Genomic DNA, 13,048 nt, shown 5'->3' with positions numbered 1-13,048 from the left:
TACTATAATTATGTAAGACGTATACAATTGGGAAAAACTAGGCAATAGGTGGCAGCAGCAGTAAAAAACCCACCTGCCAATGCAGGAGACGTAAAAGTCATGGGTTCGATCCCTGGGCCAGGAAGATCTCCTGGAGGCAGGCATGGCAATCCACTCCAGTATCCTTGCCTGGAGAATTCCATGGACACAGGAACCTGGGGGCTACAGTCCAGAGGGTTGCAAAGAGTCAGACTTGAGTGAAATGACGTAGCACAGCACAGGCAATGGGTGCATGGGGCCTCACTAGACAACATTTGCAGCTTCTCGGGAATTCATAGTTCTTTCCAATAAAACTTTATCTTTTAAAAAAAATCTTGTTTTTAATTTTAAATTTATTCAGTTTTTAATTGAAGGGTAACTGCTTTCCAGAATTTTGTTGGTTTCTGCCAAATATCATCAGCAAACTAGATATAGAAGGGAAATTTCTCAACCTGATAGAAGGCTATAATAAATCTACAGTCAACATCACACTCAATAATGAAGAATGTTTTCAGTCTAAGATCCAAAACGAGCCAAGATTCATTATCACTGCTACCTGACCTACTACTGGAGGTTTTAGTCAATAAAAATAAGGCAAGAAAAGGGAATAAAATAAATAGAACAGAAAGTCTGACCCTGCCTAGAGTTAAGGAGATTTTGTATTGATTACTTGATACTTGGGAAAAATTAAACAGAATGAGTCTCAAGGGTACTCTGAGGAATGAAAGATGTCGATCTCAACAGGTTACTTACTGTAGGACTCAACTCTTGACAGCACAAAATTCTAGTGATGAAGCTCAGTGCTCATCAAGGCTTTGGATCAGGCTGAGAACCTGACTATAAAGGGGTAGCACAAGGGAACAGTGTGCGCATGGACAGTGGTGGTGGTTACACGGTGGCTACACATGACAAAATGAGATGCTATCTCTCTCTCTCACACACACACAAACACACTGAAGACACAGAAAAACTGCTAAAATTCTAATAAAGCCTCGTGTTTTTAAAAAAAATATTGTGTCACACGGAAAAAAAATAAAAATAAAAATAAAATAAAAAATATTGTGTCACATGGGATCTTTCACTGCAGTACACAAACTTTCACTGTGGTGGGGGAGCTCCGGTAGTTGTGGCCACCGGCTTACTTGCTCTGACGAATGTGGGATCTTAGTTCCCTGACAAGGAATCGAACCTGTACCCCCTGCAGTGGAAGCACAGAGTCCTAACCAGGGGACCACAGGGAAGTCCCTGGAAGCCTGTGTTAAATATCATTCCCGCCAACCTTACATGAAGATGCCCAACAAACATGGGTAAGCAGTCACCACTTCTTCTAGAAAATGAAGCAATTGACAGCAGTGTTGATATGATTTGCAATTTCCTCATTGCTTTGTATTACACATATTACTTTTTATACTGTTTAACATTTCCCACTGTCTTGCATTACAACAAAGGTGACACGGCTACTAAATACTTTTCATATTAAATCCTAAGATCAGATACATCAGCATGGTTTCACCAGAATTTTCTCTTCCTTGTTCTGATTAAATTTTAAACATGAAATACCTCTCTATTTACTTTTCTTTACGTTCATTTAGTTCAGTTGCTCAGCCATGTCCGACTCTTTGTGACCCCATGAATCACTGCAGCCAGGCCTCCCTCTCCATCACCAACTCCCGGAGTTTATGCAAACTCATGTCCATTGAGTCGGTGATGCCATCCAGCCATGTCTTCCTCTGTCATCCCCTTCTCTTCCCCCCAATCCCTCCCAGCATCAGGGTCTTTTCCAATGAGCCGACTCTTTGCATCAGGTGGCCAAAGTACTGGGGTTTCAGCTTCAACACCAGTCCTTCCAATGAACACCCAGGACTCATCTCCTTTCGGGTGGACTGGTTGGATCTCCTCGCAGTCCAAGGGACTCTCAAGAGTCTTCTCTAACACCACAGTTCAAAAGCATCAATTCTTCGGTGCTCAGCTTTCTTCACAATCCAACTCTCACATCCATACATGACCACTGGAAAAACCATAGCCTTGACTAGACACACCTTTGTTGGCGAAGTAATGTCTCTGATTTTTAATATGCTGTCTAGGTTGGTCATAGCTTTTTCTTCCAAGCAGCAAGCGTCTTTTAATGTCATGGCTGCAATCACCATCTGCAGTGATTTGGAGCCCCCCCAAATAAAGTCTGTCACTGTTTCCCCATCTATTCGCCAGGAAGTGATGGGACCAGTTGCCCTGATCTTAGTTTTCTGAATGTTGAGTTTTCAGTCAACTTTTTCATTCTCCTCTTTCACTTTCATCAAGAGGCTCTTTAGTTCTTCTTTGCTTTCTGCCATAAGGGTGGTGTCATCTGCATATCTAAGGTTATTGATATTTCTGCCGGCAATCTTGATTCCAGCTTGTGCTTCATCCAATCAGGCATTTCTCATGATGTACTCTGCGTATAAGTTAGATAAGCAGGATGACAACATACAGCCTTGACATACACCTTTCCCAATTTGGAACTGCACAGAACTGGACCAAAAAAAAGAGTCATACATCACCAATGGAACAGAATTGAAAGCCCAGAAAAAATCCACACATAAATGGATAACTGATTTATGACAAAGGAACAAAGAACACACCATGGAGAAAGGACAGTCTCTTCAATAACTGCTATGAAAGTCGGGCACACAAAAAAAGAAACTATTGTTTCTTTTGCATTTATTTCTGCCCTAATTTTTAAGATTTCTTTCCTTCTACTAACTCTGGGGTTCTCCAACTCTTCCTTTTCTAGTTGCTTTAGTTGTAGAGTTAGGTTATTTATTTGACTTTTTTCTTGTTTCTTGAGGTATGCCTGTATTGCTATGAACTTTCCTCTTAGCACTGCTTTTATAGTGTCCCACAGGTTTTGGGTTGTTGTGTTTTCATTTTCATTAGTTTCTATGCATATTTTGATTTCTTTTTTGATTTCTTCTGTGATTTGTTGGTTATTCAGAAGTGTGTTGTTCAACCTCCATATGTTGGAATTTTTAATAGTTTTTCTCCTGTAATTGAGATCTAATCTTAATGCATTATGGTCAGAAAAGATGCTTGGAATGATTTCGATTTTTTTGAATTTATCAAGTTTAGATTTATGGCCCAGGATGTGATCTATCCTGGAGAAGGTTCCATGAGCACTTGAAAAAAAGGTGAAATTCGTTGTTTTGGGGTGAAATGTCCTATAGATATCAATTAGGTCTAACTGATCTAATGTATCATTTAAAGTTTGCGTTTCTTTGTTAATTTTCTGTTTAGTTGATCTGTCCATAGGTGTGAGTGGGGTATAGTTCTGGAAGTTTTGGCCACAGCAATCAGAGCAGAAAAAGAAATAAAAGGAATCCAAATTGGAAAAGAAGAAGTAAAACTCTCACTGTTTGCAGATGACATGATCCTCTACATGGAAAACCCTAAAGACTCCACCAGAAAATTACTAGAGATCATCAATGAATATAGTAAAGTTGCAGGATATAAAATCAACACACAGAAATCCCTTGCATTCCTATACACGAATAATGAGAAAGTAGAAAAGAAATTAAGGAAACAATTCCATTCACCATTGCAACGAAAAGAATAAAATACTTAGGAATATATCTACCTAGAGAAACTAAAGACCTATATATAGAAAACTATAAAACACTGATGAAAGAAATCAAAGAGGACACTAATAGATGGAGAAATATACCATGTTCATGGATTGGAAGAATCAATATAGTGAAAATGAGCATACTACCCAAAGCAATTTACAAATTCAATGCAATCCCTATCAAGCTACCAGCCACATTTTTCACAGAACTAGAACAAATCATTTCAAGATTTGTATGGAAATACAAAAACCTCGAATAGCCAAAGCAATCTTGAGAAAGAAGAATGGAACTGGAGGAATCAACTTGCCTGACTTCAGGCTCTACTACAAAGCCACAGTCATCAAGACAGTATGGTACTGGCACAAAGACAGACATATAGATCAATGGAACAAAATAGAAAGCCCAGAGATAAATCCACACACATATGGACACCTTATCTTTGACAAAGGAGGCAAGAATATACAATGGAGTAAAGACAATCTCTTTAACAAGTGGTGCTGGGAAAACTGGTCAACCACTTGTAAAAGAATGAAACTAGATCACTTTCTAACACCACACACAAAAATAAACTCAAAATGGATTAAAGATCTAAATGTAAGATCAGAAACTATAAAACTCCTAGAGGAGAACATAGGCAAAACACTCTCAGACATAAATCACAGCAGGATCCTCTATGATCCACCTCCCAGAATGCTGGAAATAAAAGCAAAAATAAACAAATGGGATCTAATTAAAATTAAAAGCTTCTGCACAACAAAGGAAAATATAAGCAAGGTGAAAAGACAGCCTTCTGAATGGGAGAAAATAATAGCAAATGAAGCAACTGACAAACAACTAATCTCAAAAATATACAAGCAACTTCTGCAGCTCAACTCCAGAAAAATAAACGACCCAATCAAAAAATGGGCCAAAGAACTAAATAGACATTTCTCCAAAGAAGACATACGGATGGCTAACAAACACATGAAAAGATGCTCAACATCACTCATTGTTAGAGAAATGCAAATCAAAACCACAATGAGGTACCACTTCACACCAGTCAGAATGGCTGCGATCCAAAAATCTGCAAGCAATAAATGCTGGAGAGGGTGTGGAGAAAAGGGAACCCTCCTACACTGTTGGTGGGAATGCAAACTAGTACAGCCACTATGGAGAACAGTGTGGAGATTCCTTAAAAATTGCAAATAGAACTACCTTATGACCCAGCAATCCCACTGCTGGGCATACACACCGAGGAAACCAGAATTGAAAGAGACACATGTACCCCAATGTTCATCGCAGCACTGTTTATAATAGCCAGGACATGGAAACAACCTAGATGTCCATCAGCAGATGAATGGATAAGAAAGCTGTGGTACATATACACAATGGAATATTACTCAGCCGTTAAAAAGAATTCATTTGAATCAGTTCTGATGAGATGGATGAAACTGGAGCCGATTATACAGAGTGAAGTAAGCCAGAAAGAAAAACACCAATACAGTATACTAACACATATATATGGAATTTAGGAAGATGGCAATGACGACCCTGTATGCAAGACAGGGAAAGAGACACAGATGTGTATAACGGACTTTTGGACTCAGAGGGAGAGGGAGAGGGTGGGATGATTTGGGAGAATGACATTCTAACATGTATACTATCATGTGAATTGAATCGCCAGTCTATGTCTGACGCAGGATGCAGCATGCTTGGGGCTGGTGCATGGGGATGACCCAGAAAGATGTTATGGGGAGGGAGGTGGGAGGGGGGTTCATGTTTGGGAATGCATGTAAGAATTAAAGATTTTAAAATTAAAAAAAAAAAAAAAAAAGAAACTATTCTCTCACATCATATACAGAAATCAACTCAAAATTGATGTAAAGCTTGAATCTAAGACCTGAAACCAGAAGACTCCAAGGAGAAAATACAGGCAGCATGCTCATTGACATCAGTCTTAGCGGTATCTTTCTAGCTATGTCACCTGACCGGAGGCAAACAAAAGCAAAAATAAACTAAACATCTCCTTCACAGTAAACAATACCATCAAGGACATGAAAAAATAACCTACCATACAGGGGAGGATATCTGCACACCACAAATTATTAGGGAAATGCAAATCAGAACCACAATTAGATATCAACTCATGTCTGTCAGAATGGCTATTCACAAAAAGGCAAAAAAAGACAAGTGTTGGCAAGGATGTATAAAAAAGGGAACCCTCACACATGTATAATATAATATATGAAATGAATCACCAGCCCCGGTTCAATGCAGGATACAGGATGCTTGGGGCTGGTGCACTGGGATGACCCAGAGGGATGGTCGGGGGAGGGAGGAGGGAGGGAGGTTCAGGATGGGGAACACATGTACACCCGTGGCAAATTCACGTTGATGTATGGCAAAACCAATACAATATTGTAAAGTAATTAGCCTCCAATTAAAATAAATTAATTTTTATTTAAAAAAATAAAAATAAAAATCTTTTACATATTCTGTCTCCCAAAGAACCAAGATCCTGTAGAGTTGTGCAAAATTTTTTCTATTTTCATTTTCATAAAAAAGAATTCACCTGCCAATGCAGGGGACATGGGTTTGATCCCTGGTCTAGGAAGATTCTACAGGCTGTGGGGCAACTAAGCCCACGTGCCAAAATGCTGATCCTGTGCTCTGGAGCCCAAGAGTCACCAACTACTGAGCTTGTGCGCTCCAACTCCTAAAGCCTGTGCACCTAGAATCTGTGTTCTGCAATGAGAGAAGCCTCCGCAATGAGAAGCCTGTGCACTGAAATGAAAAACACTCCTTGCTCCCCATAACTAGACAAAGACTGGACACAAAGACTTGGCACAACCCCACAGAAAATAAAATGAATAAAATAAAAAAGTTTTAAAAACTGCGATAGTAAAATAAACCTACATTCCATACTATGGACTCATAAGCCATATATTAAGACAGGTGAAATTTCCTTATGCTTCCCTCATGAAATAGACAAAATATTAATATAGGGATAATTCAACAAGAGTTAGCAGTTCCTAAATATTAAAGTACTGGTATGTTCTATCAATAAAAATTAATCAGAAGTTGCAACATAACCAATGAAAAAAGGAACTGTATCATAGCATGTTTATGGCAGTAGTTCAATGTTTTATTTTTAGGGCCCTCAAGATGAGTTAAAAAGTTCTGGTAAATATCAGAGAAGCAGGATCCCTATCACAAAAGCTTTCAGCACCAACTTAAGAGGCTTATACTTGGTTCTAAGTACACCTGTGAGCCTTGGGAAGCTACAAGGAAAGCAACAGGTCATCTTCTGCCATCAGACACCGTTTATTAAACAGAACAATTGGTGAAGGCCAAGTGTCTCCACCCCTGAAGACTGTCCCATCCCCAGAACCCCTGCTGCAAAAGCTGTCACATGGACAGAAAGCATGGTTTGGAAATCAGGGGATGTTTATTTCAAGGGGGCCTGTCATAGAGAAGCTACTCAAAACAGACGTGTGGAAGGAGTGCACAAATAACCAAGCGAGTGAGTGTGCACCGCTTCTAACCTGAATAGTAAACCTGGGACACTGTTTCTTATAGATCTCTCTGATATACAAGATCTACAAGGGTGATGTCTCCTCCCACCTCCCTTGATGGTGAATGGTTGGGGCAGGACAAGAAGAAAGACTCCATCTATATAGGGAACAGAGCAATTCTTGAAAATAGCCCAGACTCTAATGGGAGCATGCCTCAGATCTGAATGAGCTGAGTATATTAAAAGCAGTTGAGAACAGAATCCAGGCTTCACTCCCTGCCTCTGTGTGACCTTTTGCAAGCACAGCTAAGGCATCAGCTTGGAGATTCTACTCTGTGGTGCTGGAGTACAATCCCTTGGGATGCCTTAAACCAAAAGCCATTGTATGGTATAGTTCTCAATAAGCAGAATACCCAGGTTTGGGCAAATGAGAGGTGGATGGAGAAGTGACCCCTCTCACCATGACCCACTTGGAGAATATGAGTTTCTGTCCTGGAAATTCCAGATCTTGAAGCTCTAGAGGTCTTGGTTTTCAGGAGAAGGACCACATCCACCAGAGGACACAGCCAGAGTTCCATTAATCTTAAGCTCTGGTTGCCACCCAATCACTTTTGGGCTCTTCATGCCAAGAGAACAGCAAGCAAAGAAATAGATTACTATACTGGCAGGATACAGAACTGATGCCATGTAACAGGAACAAGGAAGAATACACCTAGAACTTTTGATGTTTCCATGTCCAAAACTAACTGTAGATAGAAGACTTCAGCATCATCAGTGCAATGAGGGAAAAGTAACCAGGGGTTCAGATCGCTCAGACAAGAAGGCATATAGTTTATTCCAGCAACTAAGCAACACAGATCAAGAGAAGTACTGGCCACGTATGAGAGAAGTCTAGAATAATATAGAAGTAAAATTTGACCAAGGCCAGCCAACTACAGCAGTGAAGACCTTAACCTGTCCAATGGTATATCTTTTTGAAAGACAAGTGTGACTTGCTGCCACTTGACAATCAGTGGCAGGATGGACTGAACTTCACTGAGGCAACAGTAGACATGAGTGGTGCAGTGGAGACTCTAACAGAAACCATCAGCACCCTGCTCACACTTCTTGGTGTCTGTGTACCAGTGGATTTCCAACAGCCAGAACCTTCATCAGTGCCTTACTGTCCTTTTCTGGAACTATAGGAAACAATACTCCCCATAGATGCATGGCAATCTGGAAATGCCAAGGAATTAACATGTACCAGGAAACAACTCTAATCAAAGATACTCAGGAGTTGGTGTATAAATTGCCCAAAACCCTCAGTCTCCCATGAGATAATTCTGAGGCATGGGTTTTGTTACTTCCCAGAGTTTTCATGTGGCCTTAACTTTCTGCTTTGTACTGTAGTCACTGGGTTAATAAAGCACTCTTTATCACCTTCCCTTCCCCGTTAACACATCCCCCCCACTTCACTTCCCAAATAAATCACTGGCACTTGCTCCCAGGTCTAAGGGTCTACTTCTGGAAAAACTCAAATAAAGAGACATTCTGTAATATTTTTCAACAGTTTCCCTTTTCTGTTGCACCTTGAGGATACATGCACACTAAATCACTTCAGTCGTGTCCAACTCTTTGTGACCTATGGACTGTAGCCCACCAGGCTCCTCTGTCCATGGGATTCTCCAGGCAAGAATACTGGAGTGGGTTGGCATGCTCTCCTCCAGGGGATCTTCCTGACCCAGGGATCACACCCGTGTCTCCTGTGGCTTCCGCACTGCAGGTGGATTCTTTACCGCTGAGCCACTGGGGAAGCCCAGCTTAAGGATAGTTTCTTGGGCATAAGCAAATTTAAGATAAACCTTAAGGACAGTTTATCTTAAATTTGCCTATGTCCAAGACTCTTCATCTCTCTTCCTTCAGGTTTCATTTTCTAGGCATATTACTTGTTTTGTTTCAGGTGAGAAAGCTCTTGATGTGTTCCTATAATTGACACTTTTTATAAGCATTTCTACTGTATATGTGCCAATTGGTATTTCTAGTATTACTAAAATAACTGTAAAATATTTATCCCCAAATTCCCAAAAGGCTACAAGTATGTAAACAGAACCCAGCTCTTAGTCTTGTGCAACCTCAATACTTCTTTATGGACATTTTCAATTAACAGTTTCTGGGTCACACAGGCCTGATATTTTTTATCAGTGACAGTACACATCCATTCTACTAGTTAAGGTCTACCATAAATTGACAACTGCAATATTAATTTCTCCTGCTAGCCAAGCAAAATCCAGAGCCACGAATCCTATATGACTATAGTTCCAATAGCCACCATTATTTCAAAAGTTATCTGATCTAAAGAAGTTATCACCAAGATCTTTTAACAAGTGGAATATGCAACCTCATTGATGGTAATGTTATTCTCCAAATACACTGTCCTTCTCTTATATTACTGTGGTGGACTCTGCTAGTATTTCACAAAGTCCTTGTCATTTTTTCCGTAGCATAGAGATAAGCACACTTCCCAACCTCCTTTGCAGTTAAGCATTTCTATGGCTGACTTGTAGCCAATGGAATATAAGTCGTGGCCACCATGTCCAAGCTTGTCCCACAAAACCTTCTATGCAGGCTCTATTTTCCCTTCTTCTTCAAGCTGACTGGAAGCAAATCTCCCACAAAACCTCCTATGCAGGCTCTATTTTCCCTTCTTCTTCAAGCTGACTGGAAGCAAATCTCCCACAAAACCTCCTATGCAGGCTCTATTTTCCCTTCTTCTTCAAGCTGACTGGAAGCAAATCTCCAAGGTGACCTGGGAACCCATGTGCTAAGGAATGGCAGGGCTGAAACCAACCTGGTTTCCTGAAAGACAGCACAGAGCACTCCAATTAAAAGGCAGAGATTGGTAAAAATTATTTTTATGATTCAAATATATGGTGGCTCAGATGGTAAAGAATCTGCATGCAGTGTGGGAGACCCAGGTTCAATCCCTGGATCAGGAAGATCCCCTGGAGAAGGGAATGGCTACCCACTCCAGTATTCTTGCCTGAAGGATTCCATGGACAGAGGAGCCTGGTGGGCCACAGTCCATGGGGTCTAAAAGAGTCAGACACAATTGAGTGACTAACACTTTCACTTACATGCTATCTACAAGACACAAACCAGATTCAAAAACACAAATAGACTAAAAGTAAAAATATGAAAGAGATATACCAAGCAAACAGTAAACAAAAGAAAGCCAGAGTGGCTATGCTAACACTTTAAAATCAGACTTTAAGATAAAAATTATTACTACAGACAAAAAAAAAATTTTTTTTACTAGAGACAAAGAATGACATATTAAGAGAGATCATTTAATCAAGAAGTAAACAAACATATAAGCACCAACAACAGAGGCCCTAAATACATGAAGCAAAAAACAAAATCAAATGGAGAAACAAACAATTCGACAATAATAGTTGGAGATTTCGGTATTCCATTTTCAATAATGGACAGAACAATTAGGCAGAAAGCCAAGGAAGCAGAAGACTTGTACAACTAATCCTATCAGAAATTTATCATTCACCCAACAAGAGAATGCAGATTCTTCTCAAGTGTACATGAATCATTCTCCAGGGTAGACCATCAATTCAGTTTAGTCAGTCAGTCCTGTCTGATTCTTTGCCACCCCATGGACTGCAGCATGCCAGGCCTCCCTGTCCATCACCAACTCCTGGAGTTTACTCAAACTCATGTCCATTGAGTCAGTCATACCATCCAACCATCTCATCCTCTGTCATCCCCTTCTCCTCCCACCTTCAATCTTTTCCAGCATCAGGGTCTTTTCAGATGAGTCAGTTCTTCACGTCAGGTGGCCAAGGCACTGGAGATTCAGCTTCAACATCAGTCCTGCCAATGAATATTCAGGACTGATTTCCTTTAGGATGGACTGGTTGCATCTCCTTGCTGTCCAAGGGACTCTCAAGAATCTTCTCCAGTACAACAGTTCAAAAGCATCAATTCTTCGGTGCTCACCTTTCTTTATAGTCCAACTCTCACATCCATACATGACTACTGGAAAAAACATAGCTTTGACTAGATGGAACTTTGTTGGTAAAGTAATGTCTCTGCTTTTTAATATGCTGTCTAGGTTGGTCATAGCTTTTCTTCCAAGGAGCAAGCATCTTTTAATTTCATCACTACAGTTACCATCTGCAGTGTTTTGGAGCCCCCAAAAATAAAGTTTGTCACTGTTTCCCCATCTATTTGCCATGAAGTGATGAGACCAGATGCCATGATCTTCGTTTTCTGACCGTTGAGTTTTAAGCCCACTTTTTCATTCTCCTCTTTCACTTTCATCAAGAGGCTCTTTAGTTCTTCTTCACTTTCTGCCATAAGGGTGATGTCATCTGCATATCTGAGGTTATTGATATTTCTCCCGGCAATCTTGATTCCAGCTTGTGCTTCTTCCAGCCCAGTGTTTCTCATGATGTACTCTGCATAGAAGTTAAATAAGCAGGGTGACAATATGCAGCCTTGACGTACTCTTCCTATTTGGAACCAGTCTGTTGTTCCATGTCCAGTTCTAATTGTTGCTTCTTGACCTGCATACAGATTTCTCAGAAGGCAGGTCAGGTGGTCTGGTATTCCCATCTCTTTAAGAATTTTCCAGTTTGTTATGATCCACACAAAGGCTTTGGCATAGTCAACAAAGCAGAAGTAGATGTTTTACTGGAACTCTCTTGCGTTTTCAACGATCCAGCAGATGTTGGCAATTTGATCTCTGGTTCTTCTGCCTTTTCTAAATCCAGCTTGAACATCTAGAAGTTCAAGTGTTTTTTTTTAAGTTGTTTCAAGCTAGTTTATTTAGGGTTTCCATTTTCACTCCTCAATCGATTTTATGTATTTCTCATATGCTTCTTCACTAGTTCATCTAGTTCTAAAGGGTTACTGAATGTCATCTTCATCAGCTAACCATCTTCATAACAAGATTTGCTGACAAGTCCTGGACTTTCTGAGAGAGTTTTATTAATTTCAGTTACTTCTCCTGATAGAGAATAGAGTTCACACTTTCCAAGCCCCAAACTTCTGTTTGTTCAATTTCGTCCCAACTTCAGGCAGACTACGGTAAACATCTCCCAAAGCTTCTTGTGCAAAATTGCTAATTCCCAGTGTTTCAACACCGTTTTCTGTTGTAACACATTCGTGTTTTTCTGTGAATTTCCGTACCCACAGCAGAGCGAGGCCGGTGCACAGCACTCAGACAGCACCCGCCCACATTCCCCAGGGCGACGGGCGTGCACTGTTCCAAGGTGGGCAAAGGGTCTCCGCGCGCAGCATTTAGAGCACCCGGGCCCGCGGGGGCGGGGCGTCCCTGCCAATTCAACATTTTTAAAAGACTGAAATCGTACACAGTATGTTGAGCACAATGGAACTAAATAAAAATCAACAACAGAAGAAAATTTGGGAAATTCACAAATGTGTGGAAATTAAACAATAGTCTCCTGAAGAATCAACTGGTCAAAGAAAAAAATCACAAGAGAAATTTTAAAATATTTTGAGATAAATGAAAACAAAAACACAAAATTTATGAGGTGTAGCACAAGCACTGTTTGCAGGGAAACTTAGAGTTGTAAATGACTATACTAACAAAAAATAAAAATTTCAAATAAATAATTTAACCTTCCACTTTAAGAAACTAGAAGGGAAAACTAAATCCAAACAAGCAGAAAGAAATCATTTTCAGACAAAATCAAGAATCAAAAGTTGGTTCCTTGAGAAGATTAACAAAACTGACAACCATTAGGGAGACTGACCAAGAAAAAAAAAAAAAAACACCTCAAATTATTTGCAATTGTCAAAGAAACTAATTTTAATGTTTATTAGAACTTACAAACATTCAGCAAAGTTACTGGACAAAGCAACATGGGAACCACTGGCATTCTTATACACCAGCCCAGGAGTCCCACAGCAATAAAGAGCCCAT

The 13,048-nt window shown here is 40.1% G+C and overlaps 1 long non-coding RNA gene across 2 annotated transcripts in view; it reads right to left on the bottom strand.

The window, feature by feature from the left end:
• Nucleotides 1-73: 73 nt before the first annotated feature.
• LOC121816425 (uncharacterized) overlaps nt 74-13,048 on the bottom strand; it is a 32,547-nt gene continuing 19,572 nt past the window's right edge. For both annotated transcript variants that reach the window (XR_006056033.2, XR_009596201.1), the window contains one exon: nt 74-201. This is a non-coding gene — a long non-coding RNA (uncharacterized LOC121816425). The remainder of the gene's footprint in view (nt 202-13,048) is intronic.

Source organism: Ovis aries, chromosome 14 (assembly GCF_016772045.2).
Source record: "Ovis aries strain OAR_USU_Benz2616 breed Rambouillet chromosome 14, ARS-UI_Ramb_v3.0, whole genome shotgun sequence".
Taxonomy (NCBI): domain Eukaryota; kingdom Metazoa; phylum Chordata; class Mammalia; order Artiodactyla; family Bovidae; genus Ovis; species Ovis aries.
Note: the sequence above shows the minus strand (reverse complement) of the source record. Positions and strands in the feature narration are given on the sequence as shown.